Source organism: Triticum aestivum, chromosome 5A (assembly GCF_018294505.1).
Source record: "Triticum aestivum cultivar Chinese Spring chromosome 5A, IWGSC CS RefSeq v2.1, whole genome shotgun sequence".
Lineage (NCBI taxonomy): Eukaryota > Viridiplantae > Streptophyta > Magnoliopsida > Poales > Poaceae > Triticum > Triticum aestivum.
In genome coordinates, this window is record NC_057806.1 from 561,259,805 (window position 1) to 561,284,136 (window position 24,332).

Sequence of the window (24,332 nt, forward strand, 5' to 3'; positions counted from 1 at the left end):
AAAGGCTAGAAGATATCGAAAACAATGTCAGGAAGTTTATGGTCTTGCAATTTGAGCATAATAATTTCTTTAGAAACGAGCTTAAGGAACAAAAGAGTTTTATGAGTTATATGAATAAAGAGCTCGATGATATGTCCAAAGAATTTGATGGTGTAAGAGCCCAAATTGCTCATCTTGAAAAAATGACCGCTGAAATTTCGGATATGCAAGCCACCTTAGTCAATAAGATGGCCGCTAAACCGAATAACTATGAAAATCAAGATGAAGATCTGAAAGTTATTGATGTGTCCCCTATTAAATCGTTGTTTTGCAATGTGAATCTTGATGAATCTGATTATGATCTTCCCTTACCTAGAAGGCGTTCTAAGAATTCTGAGTTTTTAGATCCTGATGATGAAATTGATAAAAAAGGGATTGAAAGAAATAAAAATCTAGATATTGCTAAACCCACTATTTTGGATCTCAAGGAATTTAACTATGAAAATTGCTCTTTAATTGATTGTATTTCCTTGTTGCAATCCGTGTTAAATTCTCCTCATGCTTATAGTCGAAATAAGGCCTTTACCGAACACATTGTTGACGCCTTAATGCAATCTTATGAAGAAAAGCTTGAGTTGAAAGTTTCTATCCCTAGAAAACTCCATGATGAGTGGGAACCTACAATTAAGATTAAAATTAAAAATTATGAGTTTTCATGCTTTGTGTGATTTGGGTGCTAGTGTCTCTACTATCCCCAAAGCTTTGTGTGATTTGCTAGATTTCCGTGACTTTGATGATTGCTCTCTAAACTTGCATCTTGCGGATTCCACTATTAAAAAGCCTATGGGAAGAATTAATGATGTTCTTATTGTTGCAAATAGGAATTATGTGCCCGTAGATTTTATCGTTCTTGATATAGATTGCAATCCTTCATGTCCTATTATTCTTGGTAGACCTTTCCTTAGAACGATTGGTGCAATTATTGATATGAAGGAAGGGAATATTAAATTCCAATTTCCCTTAAAGAAGGGCATGGAACACTTTCCTAGAAAGAAAATAAAATTACCATATGAATCTATCATGAGAGCCACTTATGGATTGCCTACCAAAGATGGCAATACCTAGATCTATCCTTGCTTTTATGCCTAGCTAGGGGCGTTAAACGATAGCGCTTGTTGGGAGGCAACCCAATTTTATTTTGTGTTTTTTGTTTTTGGTTCTGTTTAGGAATAAATAATCCATCTAGATTCTGTTTAGATGTGGTTTTATCTTTTAATTAGTGTTTGTGCCAAGTTAAACCTATTAGATCTTCTTGGAAGATAGTTATTTGATCTTGCTGTAATTTCCAGAATCTTTGCGCTCAGTGCCCGAATTGTCAAAAATCACCAGAACGTGATAAAATAGTGATTCCAATTGCTGCTGATCAATAAACAAATTTCCCAGGTCTTCTAATTTTGGTAGAATTTTTTGGGTTCCAGAAGTTTGCGTTAGTAACAGATTACTACAGACTGTTCTGTTTTTGACAGATTCTGTTTTGCGTGTGTTGTTTGCTTATTTTGATGAATCTATGGCTAGTAAAATAGTTTATAAACCATAGAGAAGTTGGAATACAGTAGGTTTAACACCAATACAAATAAAGAACAAGTTCACTACAGTACCTTAAAGTAGTCTTTTGTTTTCTTTCTCTAACGGAGCTCACGAGATTTCTATTGAGTTTTGTGTTGTGAAGTTTTCAAGTTTTGGGTGAATTCTTTTGATGGATTATGGAACAAGGAGTGGCAAGAGCCTAAGCTTGGGGATGCCCATGGCACCCCCAAGATAATCCAAGGACACCAAAAAGTCAAAGCTTGGGGATGCCCCGGAAGGCATCCCCTCTTTCGTCCACTTCCATCGGTAATTTACTTGGAGCTATATTTTTATTCACCACATGATATGTGTTTTGCTTGGAGCGTCTTGTATTATTTGTGTCTTTGCTTGTTAGTCTACCACAATCATCCTTGCTGTACACACCTTTTGAGAGAGCCATGTATGAATTGAAATTTGTTAGAATACTCTATGTGCTTCACTTATATCTTTTGAGCTTGATAGTTTACTCTATGTGCTTCACTTATATCTTTTTGAGCGTGATAATTTTTGCTCTAGTGCTTCACTTAGATCTTTTAGAGCACGGTGGTGGTTTGTTTTAAAGAAACTTGATCTCTCATGCTTCACTTAGATTATTTTGAGAGTCGTTAATAGCATGGTAATTTGCTTAATGTTAATATACTTGGTATTCAAGATATGTGAAACTTTCTTTTTAGTGGGTTGAATACTAAGATAAGTTTGATGCTTGATAATTGTTTTGAGATATGGAGGTGATAATATCATAGTCGTGCTAGTTGAGTAGTTGTGAATTTGAGAAATACTTGTGTTGAAGTTAGCAAGTCCCGTAGCATGCACGTATGGTTAAAGTTGTGTAACAAATTTGAAGCATGAAGTGTACCTGGCTTGTGCATCCTTATGAGTGGCGGTCGGGGACGAGCGATGGTCTTTTCCTACCAATCTATCCCCCTAGGAGCATGCGCGTAGTACTTGATTTTTGATGACTTCTAAATTTTTGCAATAAGTATATGAGTTCTTTTGACTAATGTTGAGTCCATGGATTATACGCACTTTTACCTTTCCGCCATTTGCTAGCCTCTTCGGTACCGTGCATTGCCCTTTCTCACATTGAGAGTTGGTGCAAACTTCGCCGGTGCATCCAAACCCCGTGATATGATACGCTCTTTCACACATAAACCTCCCTATATCTTCCTCAAAACAGCCACCATACCTACCTATCATGGCATTTCCATAGCCATTCCGAGATATATTGCCATGCAACTTCCATCATCATCATCATCATGACATGCTTTACTTTTGTCATATTGCCATTGCATGATCTTGTAGTTGACATCGTATTTGTGGCAAAGCCACCATGCATTATTTTTCATACATGTCACTCTTGATTCATTGCACCATCCCGGTACACCGCCGGAGGCATTCATATAGAGTCATATCTTGTTCTAGTATCGAGTTGTAATCATTATGTTGTAATCAATAGAAGTGTGATGATCATCATTATTAGAGCATTGCCCAATCAAAAAAAAGAGAAAGGCCAAAAGAAAAAAAGAAAGGCCCAAAAAAAGAGAAAATAAAAAGGGCAATGCTACTATCTCTTTTTCCACACTTGTGCTTCAAAGTAGCACCTTGTTCTTCATGTAGTGAGTCTCATATATTGTGCTTCAAAGTAGCACCATGATTTCATATAGTGAGTCTCATAAGTTGTCTTGTTCATACTAGTGGGAATTTTTCATTATAGAACTTGGCTTGTATATTCCAACGATGGGCTTCCTCAAAATGCCCTAGGTCTTCATGAGCAAGCAAGTTGGATGCACACCCACTAGTTTTCTTTTGTTGAGCATTCTTAGCTCTAGTGCATCCGTTGCATGGCAATCCCTACTCCTTGCATTAACATCAATTGATGGGCATCTCCATAGCTCATTGATTAGCCTCGTTGATGTGAGACTTTCTCCTTTTTTGTCTTCTCCACACAATCCCCATCATCATATTCTATACCACCCATAGTGCTATGTCCATGGCTCGCGCTCATGTATTGCGTGAAGGTTGAAAAAGTTTGAGATTATTTGAGTATGAAACAATTGCTTGGCTTGTCATCGGGGGTATAGAAGTTGGGAACATCTTTGTGTGACGAAAATGAAGCATAGCCTAACTATATGATTTTGTAGGGATGAACTTCCTTTGGCCATGTTATTTTGAGATGACATAATTGTTTAATTAGTATGCTTGAAGTATTATCATTTTTATGTCAATATGAACTTTTGTCTTGAACCTTTCGGATCTGAATATTCATACCATGATTAAGAAGATTTACATTGAAATTATGCCAAAGTATCACTCCGCATCAAAAATTCTCTTTTTATCATTTACCTACTCGAGGACGAGCAGGAATTAAGCTTGGGGATGCCTGATACGTCTCCAACGTATCTATAATTTTTGATTGCTCCATGCTACTTTATCTACTGTTTTGGACTATATTGGGCTTTATTTTCCACTTTTATATTATTTTTGGGACTAACCTATTAACCGGAGGCCCAGCCCAGAATTGCTGTTTTTTTGCCTATTTCAGTATTTCGAGGAAACAGAATATCAAACGGAGTCCAAACGGAATGAAACCTTCGGGAACGTGATCTTCTCACCGAACGTGATCCAGGAGACTTGGACCCTACTCCAAGAAGTTTCCGGGGAGGTCACGAGGGTGGAGGGCGCCCCCCCCCGGCGCGCCCCCTGCCTCGTGGGCCCCTCGGAGCTCCACCGACGTGCTCCTTCCTCCTATATATACCTACGTACCCCCATTAGACCAGAAGGGAGCCAAAAAACCTAATTCCACCGCCACAACTTCCTGTATCCACGAGATCCCATCTTGGGGCCTGTTCCGGAGCTCCGCCGGAGAGGGCATCCATCACGGAGGGCTTCTACATCAACACCATAGCCCTTCCGATGAAGTGTGAGTAGTTTACTTCAGACCTTCGGGTCCATAGCTAGTAGCTAGATGGCTTCTTCTCTCTTTTTGGATCTCAATACAATGTTCTCCCCCTCTCTCGTGGAGATCTATTCGATGTAATCTTCTTTTTGCGGTGTGTTTGTTGAGACCGATGAATTGTGGGTTTATGATCCAACTTATCTATGAATAATATTTGAATCTTCTCTGAATTCTTTTATGTATGATTGAGTTATCTTTGCAAGTCTCTTCGAATTATCCGTTTGTTTGGCCAACTAGATTGGTAGTTCTTGCAATGGGAGAAGTGCTTAGCTTTGGGTTCAATCTTGCGGTGTCCTTACTCAGTGACAGAAAGAGTTGCAAGGCACGTATTGTATTGTTGCCATCGAGGATAACAAGATGGGGTATTTATCATATTGCATGAATTTATTCCTCTACATCATGTCATCTTGCTTAAGGCGTTACTCTGTTTTTAACTTAATACTCTAGATGCATGCTGTATAGCGGTCGATGAGTGGAGTAATAGTAGTAGATGCAGGCAGGAGTCGGTCTACTTGTCACGGACGTGATGCCTATATACATGATCATACCTAGATAACCTCATAACTATGCTAAATTCTATCAATTGCTCAACAGTAATGTGTTCACCCACCGTAGAATATCTATGCTCTTGAGAGAAGCCACTAGTGAAACCTATGGCCCCCGGGTCTATTCTCATCATATCAATCTCCATTACTTTATTTTACTTGTTTTGCTTTTACTTTTTACTTTGCATATTTATACCAAAAATATTATCTCTATCAGATCTCACTCTCGTAAGTGACCGTGAAGGGATTGACAACCCCTAAGCGTTGGTTGCGAGTTGCTACCGTTTTGTGCAGGTACGAGGGACTTGCGCATGACCTCCTACTGGATTGATACCTTAGTTCTCAAAAACTGAGGGAAATACTTACGCTACTGTGCTGCATCACCCCCTCCTCTTCGGGGAAAACCAACGCTAGCTCGAGACGTAGCATTGCTGCTTTTTCTTGAGGCTGCTTGCCGTGGCCATAAGCCTGCGTTTAAAACGCTCTTGTTCGGCAAGATCCTCTGGCACGACGAACTCGTCGTCGTCGAGGCTTGCCTCGTCTTCGGAGGGAGGCGTATAATTATCGTCCTCAACCTCTTGGTCCGCCGCCCTCTTGTGAGGGCTGGCTTCTCTGTCCTCCTGTGCTGAATCTTGCTGGAGGGGGTGTTCTTCGGCGCTATCCGAAGTAGTATTATCTCCCGTGCCGGAATCACCGTTTTTGCTTTGGCGGGATTTAGAGCGGCGCCGCTGACGCCGGCGCTTGGGCTGTTTCTTAGAGGTATCGTCCCCCGCTGTTCCATCGCCATCTCCATCCTTTGGAGTGTCCACCATATATATGTCATATGACTAGGTGGCCTTCTAGCGCCCTACAGGTGCTGGTTCTTGTTCGTCTCCTGCATCGTCGTCCATGCCGTCGATGTCTTCGGAGTCGAACTCAAGCATGTCGGTTAAGTCGTCGACAGTGGCTACGAAGTGGGTGGTGGGTGGGTTTTGAATTTCTTCATCGTCTCTATCCCAACCTTGCTGACCATAGTCCGACCAGGGCTCTCCTGATAAAGAGAGAGACTTTAGAGAATTCTGGATGCCGCCGAAGGGCGAGTGCTAAAAGATGTCCATGGCGGTGAACTCCATTATAGCGCCCAATCAGATTCGATCGGCAGGGGCGCGGGGGGCTCGGAGTTCAGAGAGGAATCCGGCTCCTCGGAGTCACGGGCCATGCGGAGTGCGGGGCTGGAGTTCGGCTCGATCGCCTCTGAGATCGCAGCCCCTGAGGCAGCATCCAACCGCTGATCCTCGATCGGTGCAGTAGGCTCCGAATCAATGGTCGGAACCGATGTGTGTGCGGCCTCCAAGGCGCTGTTCGGCGGCAGAGCTATATCATGCCCATCGAGACAGTGCGGCACGCTTGGCTATGGCTTGAATCCGTCGAAGATCAAGTCCCCCCGGATGTCAGCCGTCTAGTTTAGGCTTCCAAACCTGACCTGATGGCCAGGGGCGTAGCTTTCGATCTGCTCAAGGTGGCCAAGCGAATTGGCCCGCAGTGCGAAGCCGCCGAAGACGAAGATCTGTCCGGGGAGAAAAGTCTCACCCTGGACTGCATCGTTGTTGATGATCGAAGGAGCCATCGGGCCTAAAAGCGACGACACAGAGGAACTCTCAATGAAAGCACCAATGTCGGTGTCAAAACCGGCGGATCTCGGGTAGGGGGTCCCGAACTATGCGTCTAGGCCGGATGGTAACAGGAGGCAAGGAACACGATGTTTTACCCAGGTTCGGGCCCTCTTGATGGAGGTAAAACCCTACGTCCTGCTTGATTAATATTGATGATATGGGTAGTACAAGAGTAGATCTACCACAAGATCAAGGAGGCTAAACCCTAAAAGCTAGCCTATGGTATGATTGTTGTATGATGAAGTTGTCCTATGGACTAAAACCCTCCGGTTTATATAGACACCGGAGAGGGTTAGGGTTACACAAAGTCGGTTACAATGGTAGGAGATCTTGAATATCCGCATCGCCAAGCTTGCCTTCCACGCCAAGGAAAGTCCCATCCGGACACGGGACGAAGTCTTCAATCTTGTATCTTCATAGTCCTGGAGTCCGGCTGAAGGTATAGTCCGGCTACCCGAACACCCCCTAATTCAGGACTCCCTCAGTGATACTTATAGGAATAGCCCAATGGATTGATCGGAAAGAATAACTTTGAGGTGGTTTCATACCCTACAATAATCTCTTCGTTTGTTGTCCGCTATTAGTGACTTTGGAGTGACTCTTTGTTGCATGTTGAGGGATTGTTATATGATCCAATTATGTTATTATTGTTGAGAGAACTTGCACTAGTGAAAGTATGAACCCTAGGCTTTGTTTCGAAGCATTGAAATACCGTTTTCGCTCACTTTTATCACCTGCTACCTTGCTGTTTTTATATTTTCAGATTATAAAAATCTATATCTACCATCCATATTGCACTTGTATCACCATCTCTTCGCCGAACTAGTGCACCTATACAATTTACCATTGTATTGGGTGTGTTGGGGACACAAGAGACTCTTTGTTATTTGGTTGCAGGGTTGTTTGAGAGAGATCATCTTCATCCTACGCCTCCCACGGATTGATAAACCTTAGGTCATCCACTTGAGGGAAATTTGTTACTGTCCTACAAACCTCTGCACTTGGAGGCCCAACAACGTCTACAAGAAGAAGGTTGTGTAGTAGACATCAAGCTCTTTTCTGGCATCGTTGCCGGGGAGGTTAGTACTTGAAGGTATATCTTTAGATGTTGCAAACGAGTCTTTTAGTTTATTGTTTTATCACTAGTTAGTTTATAAAAGAAAACTACAAAAAATGGAATTGAGGGTGCCTCATATGCTTCATCTTTTTAATATCTTTCGTGAAAATAAGGATTATGATAATTGTGCCAAAATGTTAGAAGAAGAATGCAATAAAATGTTTGGCATACAATCTTTGAATGATGAGCATGATTGCAATGTTGTTAGTATGAACTCTTTGAATATCCGTAGTACTAATGATGATTGCACTAGTCATGATGAAAATGTCTCTTATAAGCATTTCAATTTTTGTGGAGTGCATAGAGTTTGCAAGTACACACCAAATAGGGTAGATAGATTTTGCAAGAGGCATAAGTATTAGAAACTAAATGGTTGCAAGAGAGGCTAGATGCTTGTGCTGAAAATTTAAAATTCTTTGTCATCCTTGTGAACTTTGCAACGAACATGATCATTTAAATCTCCAATGCAAATTGTTTCACGATCGTATCGTGTCCAAAAATTGTGATGACTTGATTTCCCTTGCGCATCATAATGAACTTAGTTTGCTTGTGGGTTATGAAGAAATGAAACATATAACTAAGGATATTCCGGAATTTTTCCTTGATAAAGTTCTTGATTTTGATCTAGAGGAAATTTATATGTATTGTACGGTGAATTGCATTGAAAATCCTTATATTGCCAATTACATAAAGACAAGAAAACAAATAGAAGATGAAGAGAATACTAATGAAAGGGAAGATATTTCCCAATATCCTCCTATTCTTTCTTATGATGAATCAGGTAACGAGGAGGAGCCTTCTATTCAACCAATCTCATTAATAAGGAGCTCCAAAAAGAGGATTAAACCCATACTTAATGTGAAGAAGAAAAAGAAAAGACGGAGAAGCAAAGGTAAAAAGGTATCCCTCCCAAATGATGTTGCTCCTATTACTCATTGTGATGATGATAATTGCTATACTATTGGTGATATCCATACTATTAATGATGAGAGTGATTATGCTTCTGATATGAAAAGGCCCAAGCTTGGGGATGCTATGTTTGATGAGAATGACATGTTTGAGAATTTATTTGCTGCAATTTATGTTTGTCCCAAGCTTGGGGATGCTATGTTTAATGAAGATGATATTTCTAGTCTCCCAAGTTTTGATGAGCAAATTTATTATTATGATAGCATGCCTCCTCTTTACGATGATGATATTGATGAAAGTGTGTTTGGAAGAGTGTCAACTTTAGGAAGTAATGATCCCACTATTTTGGAGGATGTTGAATCTTATTGTGATAATTATAAAAGTGGATTTGGAGAGGTCATGACTTTATTTAGTAATGATTCCACTATCTTGGAAGAGGTTTCAATTGATTATGATGAGAACAAAGTTGCTACTTATGATGATTATTGTGATGATACTTATCTTATAAAAAGTAGTGATGATTATATTTACGAAACTTGTCATGATTATGATTACCCTTTTTATGAACATTACTCTTGTAATGTGGAAACAATTTATAGTATTCGAGTTATGATATTCCCACTATTCCGAATGAGAAGAATTTTGCTTATGTGGAAAGTAGTAAATTTTCTATGCTTGTAGATCATGAAAAGAATGCTTTATGTGATGGTTATATTGTTGAATTTATTCATGATGCTACTGAAAATTATTATGAGGGAGGAATATATGCTTGTAGGAATTGCGGTAATATCAAGTTTCCTCTCTATGTGTTAAAAGTTTTGAAGTTATGCTTGTTTTGTCTTCCTATGCTAGTTATTCTTATTCCCACAAATTGTTTGCTCAAAAAATGCGTATGCATAGGAAGTGGGTTAGACTTAAATGTGTTAGTCATATGCTTCATGATGCTCCCATTATGTTTCAATTCTTATCTTTTATGTGAGCATCATTGAAATCATCATGCCTAGCTAAAAAGGCATTAAAAAACGCTTGTTGGGAGACAACCCAATATTTACCCCTATTGTTTTTGTGTGTTCACAGGATTAAGCTACTGTAGTAATCATGTTTCATAGCTTTTGTTTCAATAAAGTGCCAAGTAAGACCTTTGGGATGGCTTACGGTAATAGTTGATTTGATCTTGTTGAAAAATATAAACTTTTGCTCTCGCAAAAACAATTTTCATAATTCATAGAAGAGTGTTTTTAAGTTGATTCTTTTTGCAAAATATTAATAAACAAAGCTTAGGACTTCCTAATTTCTCAGGATTTTTGGAGTTACACAAGTATTCGAGAGTTACAGATTACTACAGATTGTTCTGTTCTTGACAGATTCTGTTTTTTATGTGTTGTTTGCTTATTTTGATGAATCTATGAGTAGTATCGGAGGGTATGAACCATAGAGAAGTTGTAATACAGTAGATATTACACCAATATGAATTTAGAATGCGTTCACAACAGTACCAAAAGTGGTGATTTATTTTCTTATACTAACGGAGCTTATGAGTTTTCTGTTGAGTTTTGTGTTGTGAAGTTTTCAAGTTTTGGTAAAGATTCGATGGACTATGGAATAAGGAGTGGCAAGAGCCTAAGCTTGGGGATGCCCAAGGCACCCCAAGGTAATATTCAAGTACAACCAAGAGCCTAAGCTTGGGGATGCCCCGGATGGCATCCCCTCTTTCGTCTTCATTCATCGGTAACTTTACATTGAGCAATATTTTTATTCACCACATGATATGTGTTTTGCTTGGAGTGTCATGTCATTTTATTTTGTTTTTCTTTCTGTTTGAATAATATCCCAAGATCTAAAATTCTTAAATGTTAGAGAGTCTTCACATAGTTGCATAATTATTTGACTACTCATTGATCTTCACTTATATCTTTCGGAGTAGTTTGTCGTTTGCTCTAGTGCTTCACTTATATCTTTTAGAGCAGGGCGGTGGTTTTATTTTGAAGAAATAGATGAACTCTCATGCTTCACTTATATTATTTTGAGAGTCTTTTAGAATAGCATGGTAATTGCTTTGGTTATGAATTTAGTCCTAATATGATGGGCATCCAAGAGGGATATAATAAAAACTTTCATATAAAGTGCATTGAATACTAAGAGAAGTTTGATTCCTTATGATTGTTTTGAGATATGAAGATAGTGATATTAGAGTCATGCTAGTGGAGTAATTGTGAATTTGAGAGATACTTGTGTTAAAGTTTGTGATTCCCATAGCATGCACGTATGGTGAACCGTTATGTGATGAAGTTGGAGCATGATTTATTTATTGATTGTCTTCCTTATGAGTGGATGTCGGGATCGCACGATGGTTAACTCCTACCAACCCTTCCCCTAGGAGCATGCACGTAGTACTTTGTTTCGATGACTAATAGATTTTTGCAATAAGTATGTGAGTTCTTTATGACTAATGTTGAGCCCATGGATTATACGCACTCTCACCCATCCACCATTGCTAGTCTCTCTTGTGCCGCGCAAATTTCGCCGGTACCATACACCCACCATTTACCTTCCTCAAGACAGCCACCATACCTACCTATTATGGCATTTCCATAGCCATCTCGAGATATATTGCCATGCAACTTTCCACCATTCCGTTTATTATGACACGCTTCATCATTGTCATATTGCTTTGCATGATCATGTAGTTGACATCGTATTTGTGGCAAAGCCACCTTTCATAATTCTTTCATACATGTCACTTCTTGATTCATTGCACATCCCGGTACACCGCCAGAGGCATTCATATAGAGTCATATTTTGTTCTAAGTATTGAGTTGTAATTCTTGAGTTGTAAGTAAATAAAAGTGCGATGATCATCATTATTAGAGCATTGACCCAGTGAGGAAAGGATGATGGAGACTATGATTCCCCCACAAGTCGGGTTGAGACTCTGGACAAAAATAAAAATAATTAAAAAAGAGGCCAAAAAAGAGAGCTCTAAAAAATTAGAGAAAAAGAGAGAAGGGGCAATGCTACTATCCTTTTACCACACTTGTGCTTCAAAGTAGCACAATGATCTTCATGATAGAGAGTCTCATATGTTGTCACTTTCATATACTAGTGGGAATTTTCATTATAGAATTTGGCTTGTATATTCCAATGATGGAATTCCTCAAATGCCCTAGGTCTTCATGAGCAAGCAAGTTGGATGCACACCCACTTAGTTTCTTTTTAGCTTTCATATACTTTTTAGCTTTCATATACTTATAGCTCTAGTGCATCCGTTGCATGGCAATCCCTACTCACTCACATTGATATCTATTGATGGGCATCTCCATAGCCCATTGATACGCCTAGTTGATGTGAGACTATCTTCTCCTTTGTCTTCTCCACAACCATCATTCTATTCCACCTATAGTGCTATGTCCATGGCTCATGCTCATGTATTGTGTGAAAGTTGAAAAAGTTTGAGAATACGAAAGTATGAAACAATTGCTTGGCTGAAACCGGGGTTGTGCATGATTTAAATATTTTGTGTGATGATGATAGAGCATAGCCAGACTATATGATTTTGTAGGGATAGCTTTCTTTGGCCATGTTATTTTGAGAAGACATGATTGCTTTGTTTGTGTGCTTGAAATATTACTGTTTTTATGTCAATATTAAACTTTTGTTTTGAATCTTATGGATCCGAATATTCTTGCCACAATAGAGAAGATTACATTGATAAATATGTTAGGTAGCATTCCACATCAAAAATTCTGTTTTTATCATTTACCTACTCGAGGATGAGCAGGAATTAAGCTTGGGGATGCTTGATACGTCTCCAACGTATCTATAATTTTTGATTGTTCCATGCTATTATATTATCCATCTTGGATGTTTTATATGCATTTATATGCTATTTTATATGATTTTTGGGACTAACCTATTAACCTAGAGCCCAGTGCCAGTTTCTGTTTTTTCCTTATTTTGAGTTTTACAGAAAAGGAATACCAAACGGAGTCCAATTGACGTGCCAATTTTTGATGATTTTTTATGGACCAAAAAAAGCCCCCGGAGTAAAATAGTTGGGCCAGAAGAGTCTCGGGCCATCCACGAGGGTGGAGGGCGCGCCCTACCCCCCTGGGCATGCCCCCTGCCTCGTGGATGACTCGGATTCCCCCTGACTTGAGACTGACGCCAAAAATTTCTATAAATATAGAAACCCCTGAAAAGAAACCTAGATTGGGAGTTCCATCGCCGCAAGCCTCTATAGCCACCAAAAACCAATCGGGGCCTTGTTCCGGCACCCTGCCGGAGGGGGATCCATCACCGGTGGTCATCTTCATCATCCCGGCGCTCTCCATGACGAGGAGGGAGTAGTTCACCCTCGGTGCTGAGGGTATGTACTAGTAGCTATGTGTTTGATCTCTCTCTCTCTCGTGTTCTTGATGTGGCACGATCTTGATGTAACGCGAGCTTTGCTACTATAGTTGGATCTTATGATGTTTCTCCCCCTCTATCTCCTTGTGATGAATTGAGTTTTTCCTTTGAAGTTATCTTATCGGATTGAGTCTTTAAGGATTTGAGAACACTTGATGTATGTCTTGCATGGGATACCTGTGGTGACAATGGGGTATTCTATTAATTCACTTGATGTATGTTTTGGTGATCAACTTGCGGGTTTTGTGACCTTGGGAACTTATGCATAGGGGTTGGCACATGTTTTCGTCTTCACTCTCCGGTAGAAACTTTGGGGCACTCTTTGAAGTTCTTTGTGTTGGTTTGAATAGATGAATCTGAGACTGTGTGATGCATATCATATAATCATACCCATGGATACTTGAGGTGACATTGGAGTATCTAGGTGACATTAGGGTTTTGGTTGATTTGTGCCTTAAGGTGTTATTTTACTACGAACTCTAGGGCTGTTTGTGATACTTATAGGAATAGCCCAATGGATTGATCGGAAAGAATAACTTTGAGGTGGTTTCGTACCCTACAATAATATCTTCGTTTGTTCTCCGCTATTAGTGACTTTGGAGTGACTCTTTGTTGCATGTTGAGGGATTGTTATATGATCCAATTATGTTATTATTGTTGACGGAACTTGCACTAGTGAAAGTATGAACCCTAGGCCTTGTTTCGAAGCATTGCAATACCGTCTTCGCTCACTTTTATCACTTGCTACCTTTCTGTTTTTATATTTTTAGATTATAAAAACCTATATCTACCATCCATATTGCACTTGTATCATCATCTGTGCACCTATACAATTTATCATTGTATTGGATGTGTTGGCGACACAAGAGACTCTTTGTTATTTGGTTGCAGGGTTGTTTGAGAGAGACCATCTTCATCCTACGCCTCCCACGGATTGATAAACCTTAGGCCATCCACTTGAGGAAAATTTGCTACTGTCCTACAAACCTCTACACTTGGATGCCCAACAACGTCTACAAGAAGAAGGTTGTGTAGTAGACATCAGTAATCCGTTGTAAAAATCACCACGTTCCCAGTAATCTTTTTGTAGATAGCACTGATCCAAGGATTTAGGACGTTTAATCACTTTCTGACAAGTAGGGCCCGTGTGTAAAGAGCTGACTTGGAAAAACAATTATGTACACCGCTTGGATCAAAAAGAAAAATGCAATCCAACCCAGCGGGTGGCATCCCTCCTTCCTTCGACCCTGCAAGCCGCCGCCGCCTTGAGGCCTCCTCTGCCCCGCGCCTTGGCAAGCTGACGCCGGCAACCAGCGGGCCCCTCGCACCGCTGTCCCCTTCCTCCACTTCTTTTCCTTTCTCCTCTCTTGTTCTCTGCAGGAAGCCTCCATAGACGTATGAAGCTCCACCACGCCGCCCAACTTGCCTGCACCCCCACCTCCAGCCACCTTCGCTCGCTGCCGTCCTGTTCCCGTCCAAATTTGGTGTCCTGGTCAGTGAGGACAGTGATGCCCGGAGCGCAAGCCCACGGCTACCTGCAGGGCTCCTCGGCCTTGAGCGCCGCCGCAACGGCTCGGCCCTTCGGCCAACCGGGCAGAAGACGACGAGCAAGGCGCCTTCCCTCCTCCCGCACATCGTTGACGGTGGAGTCCATCGAGGGTGTGCGCCATCTAGGAGCTCACCGCGGCGCCGGCTAATGGGTCCTATTTGTAGCCCACGGCTGCCACTGCCGCCCGGAGAACTTCTGACCGTCGTCCTAGCGTTGCCCCAGCTGCGTCAGGCTGCTGGAGGACGTCGGCCTGTGCGCTACAAAGAAGGAGGTCGATCGTCGTCCTAGCGCTTCTCTGGCTGGTCGCCAGGGAAGGATGTGGACCCTGCCAAGCGATCTCTACTTCGAAAGGGGTCTGATAGCTTTTATTTTTTAGATCTAGGGGTGTTTGTGTTATTTTCTTTGCCAAGTCAGCTCCTTACAGTCTGGCTCCACTTGTCTGAAAGCGATCAAACGGGCCAAATCACCTGATCGGTGCTTTCTGTAGAAAGATTACTAGGAACGCGGTGATTTTTACGATGGATTACTGACTTGGTGGTTTTTTACATACCTAGCCGCAAATGTGATAGTTTTGTGCAATTAACTCAGCAACATTAATTGTGTGTGCATGTTCATATTTTCTTGATACGCATAGTCCCCACCACCTCGCAAACTAGAGTAATGAATGGGAGTGCTGAACATTTGTCTTTAACATTAGAAACACCATTGCCAAATTTAGTTTTCAATACTTGACACCTTTTTATGAAATCATATAGATCAATGGAATCTTTGCTTGAATCAAATTTTGTAAGGCTGCAATATATGATGGTTAAATACATAAAGGAAATATTCACCAAATATTATTTCAGTAGAAGTAGCCATTAAGTATGGGAAGCAGAGAGCACTAACGAGCACCAACGCATCATATATGTTATGAGACCTAAAAGGTCAATTATCTTTTCTTATATACACAGAACATTTATGCTAGAAGCTACGCTTAATTGTCGTCCTCCCCGTCCACATGGAGCAATGCAGTATATCGAGTCTTCATATTTGACATTGGTTCCTACAATGGCTAGCACACGAACTACTTTATTACATGACTTAGTGATCAATCCAATCCACACACACAAAAAACCCATGCTTATATTAACACTAAAATTGTGTTTGCTTGAAACAAAAAAATAGTCGGTGGTAATGCGCTGTAGCAATTGAATCACACTCCAGTCTCCACCAGGTATTCCGTCTTCGCTTCCCTGAGTATGAACTACAACATTATGCCTAACAACAACTGCATAAACCTAGACACGTATGATTTCTATGGATATTGCTGGAGCTCAATCAAAAAGGGATGTGTTACACCGTGAACAAGCTAGAACAAATTATTTTCCATTTCCGTGAGAAACGACCAGGCCCAATTATTGACTTGGATAACCCCTTCCAGATGGACCCTGCGTGCAGTCCAGTTAGTCTCCAAGGATAATCGAGTTTGCATGATGGACATGAGTAAACGTTTACAATGTTAAGAATATTGTCTCAGAGGGAGAAGATTGGGCTCGGATGGAGTTTGGACAGAAATGAGATTTTCACCACGAAGTTATGGAATTGGAAGCTATTGAATTTGACACTAGGAGTGAAGGAGCCCTAGAGAATGGATATTTTCTTGTGGCATATGAGTACCTTTTATAGTTTCTTCTAAAAAGGTACCTTTTAGTTCAGGGAAGATAAATGTTGTGGAGTGGTTGGTGCTTCATAACAATCTTAACTACAACTTCACTATACTAGCTGGTGTGTGTATATAACCCTACCTTGAATCTGATTCAATCAGACAAGAGTCCACATCCATGCACTGACATCTATAGTAGATGGAAGCAACACACCAATGGAGAATGAGTGAAACTTTCACCAGCTCGCCTTCTCAAAGCTTGGGGTTGGGAGGTACAAGGAAAGGCACTGGCTCGCAACATTAAGCGAGGCGCGTATAGTTCCATTTATTTTTAACTTGGTCACATTGCACACGCACTCGGCTGAGTTGTTGTCCTAGTGGATGCAATATTACTAGAGACAAGGCGTGCACCAGAACTACTGCATTAGTCAATTGTACATATGTGCAGAGTCGGTTTGGTAACTTGATCAGAGATTTCATCGCGCGATGTGTATGGTAGGCACTCTGCATGGTGAGGTGGGGGCGGCTCATTCAAAACTCGTGGTGTGGTGTTTATAGCAGCGTGTCCTCTGAAGCAATTTCAGGATGGGGAGGAAGCAAAGCTAGCATCATGCTATAATTAGCATGATCGCCACTATAAACGTATCGCATGCACGTCTCAGATATGATGCGCTGCTAATCGAGGAGTTTGGCCCGCACCAAATTGCACAATACTTCCTCCATTTCTAAATATTTGTTTTTTTAGAGATTTCAACAAATAACTACATACAAAGCAAAATGAGTGAATCTACACTCTAAAATATGTCGGAAAAGGTATATTTTTTGTCCCTGAACTTTTTCGAAAGTATAAAAATGATCCCTCAAATTAACCGGCAAACATTGGTCCTTCAACTTCTCATACCGGATTAGTTTAGTCCCCTGACTCAATATAAATGGTTTTTATGCTGACTTGGCATAGTTTTGACTAGTCTTCATCCATGTGGCAAAAAATAAATCTTCCTTTTCATTTTAATTTTGTTGGGCATTTCGTTGAGCAGTTGGCGCGCGCCGAGTAAGAGCAAATGTAGGCGTGAAGCTTGTGTGGCTCACGGGAACAGCAGGGCCAAGATAGGACTGTGCTCACGGCTAGCAGCAGCGCGACGGCGAGACACCATGGACGCATTGGCGAGCAGCTCCCTGGTCGTGCATTACATGTAGGCGGCAAGGTGCCAAGGTCGGAGGTCTTCCGTGTTGTGGCTTGAAAGGCATTCCCTCGATCGGGCGGACCACGTCAAAGTTCTGGCAAGGTCACTGTGCGCGACCAGTGCATCTCTCCAGGGGGTTCGACACAAGCTCACCGACGACGGTGACGAACATGTGACCTGGGCGCCTGAAGCGGCGAGGAGATGTGGAGCTTCGCTGGCGAGGCGCTCGTACTTGTGGATGCTCGCAGATCCCGATCGCACGTGAACGCAAGCTCAGCCAAGACAATACGCATGTAGAGACCTGCTGGATCCATTCCCTCGTGAACAAGCACACACGTACGCACAAGCAGTACGTGTCGCCATGTCCGAACCGGCGGGACTAACCTAATCGTGATTAGCTCTAATATTAATAGTGGGCGTTTTCAGTTGCCGGCGGTATGTAGATCAGGTGCGAGCTTGATGAGTTGTTGTCTGACGTAGGGCGAAGCGGACGCGGCCGGCAGGAAACGCTGCCCAGGCGACAATTGTGAGAACTCCTGCTCGCTGAGCGCGCCCTTGCCGTGCCACAACCCCCAGCCGCCCGCACAAAGAAGAAGAATGCCACGTGGATCAAGACTGGTCAAAACCATACTAAGTCAGCACAAAACCGCTTTTGTTGAGTTTCAAGGACTAAACTAATCCGGTTTGAGAAATTGAAGGTTTTCAAGTTAAGAGACCATTTCTATACTTTTGAGAGAATTCAGGGATGAAAAATATACTTCTTCCAAATATGTCTATATATATCGGTGTGTAGTAGTTCATTTGAAATCTTTAAAAAGACAAATACTAGAAATGGAGGGAGTAGAAAATAGATGCATGCATGTCAGCCAAGTCGGGGTGGTAGAGATCATACACTGTAACAGGGATCATAATAGGGTACACTCATACTTTGGCTCGGTTTAGTCTACGGGTCACCGTAGTGTCGCTAAGGCACCACATGGCCGCAGTTTTGTCACACACCCAGTGGATATGGATTGTTACCCTATTAGAGCATTTTTAGAAAATCCCCCAAAACAGGCCATCCACTAAAATAACCATCGATTTAGCGGACGAGATTGTTTTTCCCGCCCCAAACAGATCTTGTAAAATTGATCGTCCCCTAAATTTTTTTGTGGGATCCTGCAAAGTCTGGGTCGATTCCACCATATCTACGGGTTTCCTTTCTTTTTCTGCCGGTTTCCTATCTCTCCTGCCTCTTGGCGTCAAGGAAGTTACTGGAGACAAGGCGTACACCAGAAAGTACTCCATTTACCAATTGGAAGTATGAGTGGTGTTAGAATAAATCCGAGGCATACCGTTGATCATCCGAGGACCAAGCAATCACACGAGGCACGACACTGAGATTTGTTAATGAGGTTCACCGATATGGCTACATTCCCGGGGCTTGACTACGGGCGCTCCTCCCCGTGACACCGTCACAATACCGCACACCGGCCACCCGGGCGCCGGCACACGCCACCGGCTCCCCCTTGCGGTGAGGCCCAGGTGGCGTGCTGTGGCCGGGCAGGCTGATGGTGTCAATGGGTGTCAGGTTTGAGGTGGAGAAGTTCGTGGAACTGAAAACCTTGGGTTATAGCAGACATGGGTGAAAGATTGTTGGCGCGACAGGGATGCTTGAAGGCGTTGTAGGAAGTCATGTCAATTGTGATGGAATTATCATGTGATGGATGGGAACTCGCCGAAGAAGGTATGGGAGCCTCGAGCGTGTCGTACAGTCGAACGAGTTCGGCTGGGTCGGACTGGACTGTCTGACGGATCGACGCAAGTCGGTTGGTACAGAAGACGGTGGTGGGATCGGCGACAACGACATAGGATTGTGATGCTGATGGTGACCGACTTCTGGGCGTGGAAACACGTGGTACACATGCCCGAGGTTTGTGTGGCTTCGACAAGACTATGGCGCGGGATTGATTCAAGGTGGTGTACACACGGAGCTTGAAGTCGACGGGGCACGAGGGTGGACTGATCATCTACCATGGAGTCATGTTGAAGGTGGAGCTGGATTGAGGGGCTACGGTGTAAGGATCCAAAGAATCGAAGCCTATTCAGCTGGAAAAAAGCGAGTGACACGTAATTCGGACTGGAGCCCAGTGGTCTGATGGAAGCGTAAAACTCGTCATCGGTCGGTGATGATCGGTGGAACTCTGCAGTGGGGGTTGAGTGGTGTGAGTCCGTGGCCCTTGAGACTCGACCGGGACAGCGGAGGCTCGACGCGGTAATAGCGGCGAGGCGTGCGGTGCGCACGGGGCATGGAGACGGGTCAGAGCTCTGGTGGTCATACATGTGGTGAGACAACTGCGAATTTGACTCGGGATGGCTACAAGCAACAGTGAAATTCCTTCATGTTTCAGACAGGCGGTCAAGAAAGGAGCGGTGATGTTGAGTTCAGGTAACTCTTATGTGTGACACCCAATATGTGAGTTGTTCACTTTCACGCAGGTCGGTGATCAGTGTGTGATGAAGTTGGATGGATACTCTGGAAGTTGGGAGCACAGACTAGAGTAAAGAGGAACTTAATTTTGCTCGAGCGTTGACTGTGGTCAAGAAAAGAAGGGACTACAAGTTGCAGGTGGAGTCACATGGAGTCTTTGGAGTAGCAGTGGTGCTCATGGGATAAGCTCAAGTCCAATGTACATGAAAGTTTGATGCATGGATGAATTCAAGGTAGTGGAGAATATTCGTCAAGGTGGAGTTTGTTAGAGTTGTGTCGAATATTGTGTACAAGGTAGGTTACAGTTGGACTAGGAATTGTATTGTGTTTACATAGGATGTGGAGTCGTGTCCTAGTAGGACACTTGTATTCTAGGCCTCTCATATATAGCGGGGTTAGACACACGATGTAACCTATGCCAACATAATATTCGACACAACTCTAACAAGTGGAGTTGGTTTGGTAACTTGATCAGAGATTTCATGGTGCTACGGGAGCACCCACATTAGATGCTCCCGCGCGACCTCGGCCATCGATCTGAGATCAAATAGGCAGCATCACGGGATGTGGACCAAAGTGTCATTTCGGAATGGTCGGGAAGTTTTCTGCAAAACATTCATGTTGATTTATCCTTTTTGCTTCTCAATGTGTATTTCAAATTTTGATTTGAAATTTCTAAGGTTGTACATTCATGTGATGCTAGCATTCACATTTTTTTGGATTTTTTTGAAACATTTAAATGTGCAATTTGAAAATTGGGAGCACCTAATATGAGATGCTCCCGTAGCATCAGATATTCACCCCTACAAGGTGAGCTCGTGTGGTTCATGCAGAACTGAAGCAATGACAGCAATCAAAGAAATAGCATGCTATTTACATAAAAAAAGAAATAGCATGCTATTTCGACATTAAAGCGTAGCTATAGCATAATTTTTTTAGAAATGGAGGAATGCCCCCGGCCTTTGTATCTGGACGATGCATACAGCCATTTTATTAATTATTAACATAGGATCTTACAAAGTCATACAATAGTAAGACCAAAGCCACCATCTAAGCAACATCTGTCGCTATTCCTATCCAGTTGATGAAGGGGCGCTGATAGTCTAGGCCTAATACCAAACAGACCATGCAGCCAAACCTAACATCTAAGACCTGAGGTCTCAACCAGGACGCCTGTCGGGTATAGGCACCCACCACTCGGGCGTGCTCCTCAACCAGGACGCCTGCCGGATATGAGGCCGCCGCAGCCACCTGCCACCAATCCATCTTCGGAGTTGTACTGATGCATCTACCATGCCCGGTCTAGTTGCCGCTGACGCCACCATGATGCCAGATAGCGTCGACCTCCTGCGCGTGTCCATCACCACACATCTGACGCCAAGCCTCCACTACTCCATGCCGCCAAGAGCCGCCGCCATGAATATGTAGAAAGAAACACCGCTCCACCGAAGAAACCATCCGCTGGTCCCTCGAGCCCGAGTGCATCTCCAAGAATATGCCTCCCCCAAGAGGGTAACGACACATGAATGCCGCTGTCATCCGATCAACTGGTCTAGGGTTTCCCCTTAAGGTATTGGGTGGGTTTGCGATTTGTACCTCGATGATACCTTCATGAAGGAAACGATGATATGGGCATCGTCATCACCGGCTCCGGCCAACGAACGAAGACCAAGTTTTCACTCGGATCCATCCCAAGAAATTCACCCGACAACCTGTGCACTATCTCGACCGCCTTCAAAGCCACAGATCTAGCCGCCTAGATCCGGCGACCACCCGCGACAACAGTGCCACCGTAGGAGCCCTGCCACACCGGCCACTGCCTGAATGCGCCACCACTGGAGCCTAGGAGGAGGACTCTCACCCCACCTCGCCAAATCGCGAGAGCCGCCGAGATGAATCACGCACGCTCATCACCGTCTCTGATCGGAATCGCCGACGCAGATCCGCCTTGGATATGGACAGCACCACGCCATGCCGCCGCGGGAAGCCCGAGCTTCACCCGTCGCCGCCGTCCAGGGCCGCCGCCCCAGGATCCTAATCTGGCCAGCCCGGACCTCCATGGTGCCCCCTTCACGCCGCCGTCGTTGGCTCACCACCAGGCAACCGTGCCGCAGCCCAAGGCCTCCGCCCGGAGCACGCCATCATGCCACCATGGACCAGATCACCGCCGCGCCATCACGCGCGTGGAGGTCCCGCCCCACCCCCCTCCGACACGATCCAGGGAGGAGAGCCTCCGCCACCGCCTTGGGCCCCGGGCTTAGCCCAGCGACGTCCTCCAGCGGCGGGGGAGGGAAGGGAGGGAGGTGGTGGTGACCCTGGAGGCTAGGGTTTGAAGAGCCGCCCGAGTCGCCCGAGACGGGGGCGACGCGGGGGCCTGTAGTGGCTATAGCATAATGGAAGAGTCACGTTACATTACAGTTAATTTGCTCACTATAGCGCTATTGGTACTATAGCACGCTATTTTGGCGCTAAACGAAATAATATTGTAGCATTTTAGTGTGTACCACACAACAGTCCATCAAGCATCGCCACATCGCATTGGTCCAACTCACACCCGCTCGCTCTTAGACGCAAACACAATGCATACAACCTAACCTAATCAACTCGTCACCAATTTCCCACCAGCTCGTGACCAAGGGCAGCGACGACATGGGCGTTCATGACTCGTGAGCGAAGGTGGCGGTGGCTATTCGTCAGTGGCAACAGGTTCTCTCCACACCCCTCCAAGTAGCGGCATCGGCCAGGCTTCCAACTCCAGCAAGACAGCGCCGAAGTCAATGACGCCATCGGCGCCGACAAGTCAGCCACCGATGTTTCTCTATTTAATTAGGAGTGTTCTCTTTTCTTACAAATTAGGAGTGTACATGCCCTGAACCTAGCTCTTGAATGCTTCTCTGTTTAATTTGGAGTGTTCTCTTCCCTTGCAAATTATGAAAGGCCTTAAATTTTGTGATATATTTGACATTTTTATGCCGTTATTTTCAAATATAGCACGCTATAACTTGTATAGCATTTGGATAAGGTCGTTGTTAAATCTTATAGCGCGTTATTTTTCCTTGATATTCAGCCTTTCACACTATAAACGTATTGCCTGCAACGCAGGCGATGCTTTACTAATCGAGGAGTTCGGCTCGCGCGAGATTGCGCATTAGATGCATGCATGTCAGCCAAGTCGGGGGGTAGAGATCATACACTGTAATAATGATAGTTCCTCATACTTTGGTTCAGTTCAGTGGTTCAGCCCAGTCTAGAGATCATGACAGTGTCGTTCAGGCACCACATGACCGCAGTTCACAGTGGAGGCTGCTCGGAAGATGGACTCCAAGAAGGACCGCCGGATTAGAGCATCTCCAACAAGCGCGGCAAAACGCGAGCCCGCGCGGTAAAAGCAGTTTTTCACGCGCGCCGGTTAGTTCCGCGCGCTCCAGCGGTGGCGGGAAGTTGGCTCGTGTGGGAAGCGTTTGCGCGCGCGCGGGAGAACAGCCACCACCGCGTCGCTTCAGCGGTGGCGCGGTAGATATGGCGCGTCACTTCACGCGCGTCTATAAAGTCCCGCGCTTCGCCACGCGCACAGAACAGCCACGCGCCCTCCTCCTCGCAACCTCGCCGCTTCGCCGCTTTCTGTGCCACCACCGCGCCACCATGCCGCCGCGCCGCCGGGGTGCTTCGGGCTTTCGCGGTGTCCGCGAGCGCCTCAACGGCTGGTACTCCGCCGAGATACGGGCCGGCGACGTTCGGCTCGGCCTCGGGACGTTCCGGAGCGCGCGCGAGGCGGCCCGCGCGTACGACGCGGCGGCGTGGCGCTTGGAGAGGCCCCGGTCGCAGATGAATTTTCGAGACGTCTTCACGCGTGAGGAGGTGCAGCGCGTCGCCCCTCCGCCGCATCTCATCACGAACATGGACCGTGCCGACCACTCTCGGCGGCAGCACCGTCTCCTCGTCGCCGAGGAGGACGAGCGAGCCATGGCGGAGTGGCGCCGTCGCCACCCAGAGGACGTCGACGCCGAGCGTGCCTACTGGGCAGAGAGGACGGCAAGGCGCCACTCGGAGCGGGGGACCGGCATCAGCGAAAGGTAGTGGCGAATGAGCAGTGCGACATCGTCTCCGCAGGTGGGAGGTCGTTCTTCACCTCGGACGATGAACGTTGGGACGACATATGGCTCTCAACCTCGGACGACACCAACGAGAATGATGATGGTGATGGTAGCGACTTAGAGTAGTTTTCTACCTATGTATGCCGTAGTAGTTTCTATCTATCTATCTATCTATGCCGTAGTAGTATCTATCTATCTA